At 33.5% G+C, this 6,949-nt stretch overlaps 1 non-coding gene across 1 annotated transcript; it reads left to right on the top strand.

The window, feature by feature from the left end:
• Window positions 1-5,460: 5,460 nt before the first annotated feature.
• LOC113756716 lies at window positions 5,461-5,568 on the top strand. Its single transcript, XR_003466050.1, has one exon. It is a non-coding gene; the product is annotated as a small nucleolar RNA R71 (small nucleolar RNA).
• The last annotated feature ends 1,381 nt before the right edge of the window (window positions 5,569-6,949 follow it).

Below are 6,949 nucleotides of genomic sequence, written 5' to 3' on the forward strand. Positions count from 1 at the left end.
AAGCTTGGATCCTCTTGTTTCTGCAAAAATTGCAGAAACTGCAATTTTTTTTTTAATTCTGATGGTGATTTCTTGCAATTTCCAAACTACACTTGGAATGAAATTTTTTATACATTTACCTTCATATGCAAGTGTAATATACCTCAAACATCAAATGCAAGCCTTTAAAATAAATTAAACATGCCTAGATTGCAAATTGAGGATTGAGGTTCTTGGATCAAAATTTTTTTTTTTTTTTTTTTTTTTTTGCATTTTGCCACTAAAAATGCACTTTTTAGCACTAAATGCAACTCAAATGAGTACATAAATACATATAAACATGTTAATCATCAAAACTCACTTGACAATTATGGAAGTGCATCTTTTGACATCATAGTGAAAAATTTAAGCATTTAAGATCTAAAACTAAGATTAAATCTTTCTTTTTTAACTTCAGCTCTTTCAGTCAATCTCAAGGATGATCCTTCAAGATCAGCGGCCCTATAATACCAATGAAAACACTCAAAATAAAAAATTATACCAACAAAGATAAAACACACTAAAAGCAATCCAAACTAAAGAAATCACTAGGTTGCCTCCCAACAAGCACTTTGTTTAAAGTCGGTAAGCTTGACTTTCACTCTTCATTTTCAATGATTAAATAAATTTCCTAAGGAGTAGATTACTCCTTTAGGAATTCTCTCTCTAGCCAAATAAAGTTTCAATCTTTGACAATTTACTTTAAATGTAATGCCATTTTAACCCTTAATTTTCACCGCTCCATAGGGAAAGACTCCAACTATTTCAAATGGACCGGACCATCGGGATTTGAATTTGTCCGGGAACAATTTAAGCCGTGAATTATATAGTAGCACCTGTTGACTTTCTTCAAAGTGCTTTGGGAGAATATGCTTATCATGCAAAAAATTCACTTTTCTTGTAAATTTTGGCAATTTCATGTCAAGTTAAGCACACCTCCTTCAATTCACTAAGGTCGAACAATCTCTTTTCACCTGCAAATTTAAAATCAAGAATAATTACCTTAATGGCCCAATAAACTTTATGCTCTATTTCTGCTAGTAAGTGGCATGTTTTTCCATAAACAATCTTATATGGACACATTTCCAATGGCGTTTTAAATGCTATCCTATATGTCTACAAAGTATCATCTAACTTTCTTGGCCAATCTTTTTTTGATTTTTTCACAGTTTTCTCCAAGATGAGGTTAATTTGCCGATTTGCTAACAAAATTTGGCCATCGGCTTGAGGATGATAAGGAAGTGATGTTTTATGCTTGCATCCATATTTAAATAATAAAGTGTCAAATGATTTATTACAAAAATGCTTACTTTCGTCACTTATAATAATTTTTGGGACACCAAACTTACAAAATATGTTCTTTTTAAGAAATTTAAATATAACTTTAGCATCATTAGTAGGTGAAACAATAGCTTCCACTCATTTAGAACATAATCAACTGTTAAAAGAATGTATTTATTATTAAATGAACTAGAAAATAGTCCCATGAAAGCTATGCCCCAAACATCAAATAATTCAACTTTCATAGATTTAGTTAAAGGCATTTCATTTTTCCCAAAAACATTGCCAATTCTTTGATATTGATCACAATTTTTGACAAAATTTTTAATATCTTGGTATATAGGAGGCCAATAAAATTCACATTGCCATACCTTTGCTATAGTTTTAGTTGTGTTAAAATGTCCTCCTGTCTCAAAACTATGACAATGCATCAAAATGTTTTGTACCTTTTCTTCTGGAATACATCTTCTAATTATACCATCTGTACAATGTTTATAGAAGAATGGCTCTTCCCTAAAGTAGTGTATGGTGTCATGTATGAATTTCTTCCTTTGGTGAAAAGTCAAATCACTCAGTAACACTCCACTAACCACAAAATTGACCAAGTCGGCATACCAAGATGACTTTTGAATTGCCAATAAGAACTTATTTGAAAATTCTTCTGTAATTGAAATTTGATTTTCTTGTGGGATATTCTTAAGTCGGGAAAGATGATCAGCTACAAGATTTTCGAATCCCTTCTTATCTTTAATTACTAAATCAAACTTTTGCAATAATAAAATCCATCTAATTAGTCGAAACTTTGCATCTTTCTTGTTCAAAAGGTATTTATGAGCCGCGTGATCGGTGTAAACAATGACTTTAGATCCCATTAGATAAAATCTAAAATTATTCAATATAAATATTATCTTAAGCAACTCCTTTTCAGTTGTCACATAATTACTTTGAGCCTCGTTTAGCATTTTGCTTCCATAGTAAATGACGTGCAACTTCCTTTCATGCTTTTGATCAAGAACGGCTCCCAACACAAAGTCACTAGTATTACACATTAATTTGAAAGGTAAACTCCAATCCAGTGATGCTATGATCGGTGCAAAGACAAGTTCCTTCTTCGACCTATTAAAGGCAAGTAAACAATTGTCATTAAAATGAAAAGGAACATTTTTTGCATGTAAATCACATAAAGGTTTAGCAATTTTGAAAAAATCCTTAATAAACCATCGATAGAACCCCGCATATCCAAGAAAGTTATGGGTGCCCTTAACATTGATTGGTGAAGGCATCCTCTCAATAACTTCCACCTTTGCTTGATCTATCTTGATGCCTTTAGAAGAGATCTTATGCCCTAAAACAATACCTTTACAAACCATGAAATGACATTTTTGCCAATTAAGTACAAGGTTTGTCTCTTCATATCTCTGCAAAATTAAGTCTAAATTATGGAAATAATGATTATAAGTAGATCCAAATACAGATAAGTTTTCCATAAATATTTTCATTATTTTCTTATTGAAATCAGAAAAAATCGCCATTGTGCATCGTTGAAATGTGGTGGGAGCATTGCATAGTCCGAAAGCATTCTTCTGAAAACAACAGTGTCGTAGGGACAAGTAAATGTGATTTTCTCTTTATCTTTGGGAGCAATGACTATTTGATTGTACCCTAAAAAATCGTCCAAGAAATAATAAAAGTCATACCCAGCTAATCTTTCTAAAATTTGATCAAGAAAAAGAAGAGGAAAATGATCCTTTCTAGTAGCCTCATTGAGTTTTCTATAATTAATACAAACTCTCCAACCAATAATGACTCTAGACGGAATCATTTCATTATTTTTACCACACACTATAGTAATTTCACCCTTTTTAAGCATAACATGAATAGAAAAAATCCAAACACTATCTAGGATTGAAAAAATTATACCTGCATCAAGTCATTTAAGAATTTCTACTCTTACCACTTCTTTCATATTAAAATTTAATCTCCTTTAAGTTTCAACCATTGGTTTAGCATTTTCTTCTAATAAAATTTGATGCATGTAGATGGTTGGGCTAATTCCTTTGATATCAGGAATGATCCATCCTTAAATCTTCAAATACTTTCTTAAAACTCTTAGGAGCTTATCAAGTTGTTTCTCATCAAGAGCTGTATTGAAAATCATGGGCAAAGTTTCTTTTTCTCCCAAAATGCATACCTGAGATAGTTGGGAAGCGGTTTGAGCTCAAGTTTTGGGGTTTGCTCATAAGATGGTGATGGAAATCCCTTGTTCATTCCTAAACTTTTATATGAGTTACCTTTTTTGTAAGGAACTTGTGCCTGCAAATGTTTGGTCATTTCTTCTATTTCCTTCTTTTGCAATCTTACATCATTTAAACAAAGTTCAAGAGGATCATGGTCAAGATTAACTTGTGCCTGTAAATGTTTGGTCATTTCTTCTATTTCCTTCTTTTGCAATCTTACATTATTTAAACAAAGTTCAAGAGGATCATGGTCAAGATTAAACTTGACTCATCTCTTGTACCAATTCTTCACATATGCCAATGGAATAAACATGATCTATAAAATAGGGATATTTGTCTATCTTGCTCAAATCAACTTCAACCTCCTTTTTACCAATTTGAAATTTTAATTTGCCACGTTTCACATCAATGATTGTACCTGCAATTGTCAGAAATGGTCTACCCAAAATAATAAGCATGCTCACATCCTCCTCTATATCTAATACAACAAAATCAACTGGGATGATATATTTTTATACTATGATAAGTACATTTTCTAAAATATCTATCGGATGCCTAATAGACTTATCAGCCAATTGCAATGAGATGTTAGTTCGGTTTAATTCATTTAATCCCAATTGTCCAGCCACAGTTAAAGGGATCAATGAGACACTAGCATCAATGTCACAGAACGCATTAGAAAACTCTACATTACCAATAGTGCAAAAAATTGTGAAACTCCCAAGATCCTACAACTTTGGTGGCAATTTGTTTTTAGTGATGGCACTACACTCTTCCATTAATGCAATAGTCTCGTAATCCTCCATTTTCCTTTTTTTGATAATTATTTCCTTGAGAAATTTTGTATAAGCGGGAGTCTACAAAATAGTATCAACAAATGGAATGTTAATATATAATTGTTTAAAAATATTAACAAACTTTTCAAATTCTTTATTAACTCTTGATTGCTTCAATCTATATGAAAATGGAACCGGTGGAGGAATTAGGGTCATTACAGAAGTTGATGGTTCGCTCACATCTACTTTATCTTTTTCTTTACCTTGCTCATTCTTTTCTACTACCTCACTCTCTTGTTCGTCTTCTTTGCTCTCATTCTCTTTTTCTTTCATTCTCTCAACTACAGGCTGCTCACTTAATTGTTTACCATTGCAGAGGGTTATAGCCTTATATATGTTCTCTTGGCTTCACCTCGATTTTGCTAGATAGCTCCCCTTGGTTTCTATTATTTATAGCATTGGCTATTTGGCCCCAATTGGACCTCAACGTTCCTATACATATTGGTAATTTGGTCAATTCTTCTCTCAATTCTTTCAAACCATTGAGTAGTGGTACTAGTTAACTTTTCAAATTTATCAATTGATACATTTGCTAGCTTCTCAATTGCCAACTCCCAATCCAGTTTAGACTCCACAAGTGGTTGTTTCGGTTGAAAGTTCAGTGGATTTGTTAGTTGCGGTTGGTTCTGTTAGTCCTTCCATCCAAAGTTAGGATGGTTTCGCCACCCCAGATTGTAAATGTTGGAGTACGGATTGTTTTGGGGTTGCCGGCTATAATTGTTGAGGTATTGTACCTGCTTAACACTTGCACAAATAGAGTCATCGTGGTCTCTTCCATACATAGTACAACAGGCAACATTTATTCCTTGACTAGAACTAGAACCAACCTGTCTATTAAGTATCTTAACCACATTATCCATCTTGGCATTTAATACATTTAGACTATCAAGTTCGAGTATACCTGCTGTCTTCTTGTGTTACCTCGTTCATTGGCCCATTGATAGTTATTGGCAACCATCTTTTCAATCAAACTTTGAGCCTCCTCCACACTCTTTCCCACCAATGCACCTCCGGCTGTTGTATCCACATGAGTCTTGGTCGCATAAGTGAGTCTATTGTAAAACGTTTGAACCACAATCCAATCTAGCAAACCATAATGTGGACATTTACATAAAAAGCTCCTGAAAACTCTCCCAAACTTCATATAGAGATTCTCTGTGCTATTGAGAAAACCTAATTATATCCATACAGAGTTTAACAGTCTTGCCTGGTAGAAAAAATTTATTTAAAAATGCCTTGGACAAATTGGCCCAAGTTATAAAAGTATTAAGAGGGTGTGATTGTAACCAAACCTTAGCCTTGTCCCTCAAAGAAAGAGGAAACAATCTAAGCCTAATTGTATCATCGCTAACTCCATTAAGTTTAATTGTGTAACATATTTCCAAAATGGTAGACAAATGGAAATTAGGATTTTTAGTAGCATTACCTCCATATTGAGATTGTTGCACCATTTGAATTAATGCAGTTTAATCTTAAAATTATTAGCATTTACCATGGGTCTTGCAATGCTAGTTTGTAGTTTATTCATTCGGGGCAATGCAAAGTCCGTTAAAGGTCGTCTATTCCCTTCTATCTGCCATTGTATTAATTGGAGGAAGTTCGATGAAAGTTTCACCTTCATCTTGTGTCTCCCTGATGTCTTGCAGTGTTTGCCTTCTTTGTCTCCTTAGAGTTCTTTTGATTTCGAGATCCTATCGGACCGTTCCACGTAGAACACGATGCATGCACTGCTGTAATCACAATTAAAGAGAAATCAACCACAAACTAGATGAAATAAAATCTACTCTATCAATAATTAAAAGATATTCACAAATTACTACAATGTCTAGAGTAATAAAGATTGTTTTAGCTCTAATATTGCCATGGTTCCCTGACAACAATGCCAAAAACTTGACGAGGTCTATACCTGTGCTCGAATTTTAAACCTAATCTTCTCGTTAACCCAAAGTGCACGGGTTGTGAATTGTAGTACAAGGAAAGGGAGTCGAATCCTACGAGAACCACTTTTGAATTACTAAGGCTTAATCACACTCTCTATTAGCTAGGCTACACAAAATTAATCATAATTGAACAACAATAATGATAAAACAATTCAAAAGTTAACAATCTAAACTGGAGTAACTCAAATAACACAAGTGTTCTAGGGAATAGAATCCACTAATCATGGTCAAACATAGAAGAAATAATCAATTAATACTACTTTTCTTGTTTTGCTAGGGATGCATTTCACTAAGGTAATCAGAACTCACTTTTGCCGATGAACCGAAGTTAGCTAATACCTAAGTTTCCTTTCTTTTGTGGTGAAATCTCAAGTATCAACTAGATCAAGGACAAGAAATGTCATACAAGTCCACCTAAGTGCACCACTACTTTCGTGTGTCTACTCCTTAAGTCCCACTCATTCATTTTCCATCCTTGTCAATTATTTTCATAGATTAACAGCAATTAAGATGACTTGCAAATGATGATCAAGCACTTACAAGTGTTAAAGCATGAGCAAGTGAACTAGCAAGTACAAGATATAGTAATAATCAAGATCTAACCATAACCAAAGCTTAAATAGCTCCATCTACCCCT

The sequence above is a fragment of the Coffea eugenioides genome, unplaced genomic scaffold (assembly GCF_003713205.1).
Source record: "Coffea eugenioides isolate CCC68of unplaced genomic scaffold, Ceug_1.0 ScVebR1_2443;HRSCAF=3469, whole genome shotgun sequence".
Lineage (NCBI taxonomy): Eukaryota > Viridiplantae > Streptophyta > Magnoliopsida > Gentianales > Rubiaceae > Coffea > Coffea eugenioides.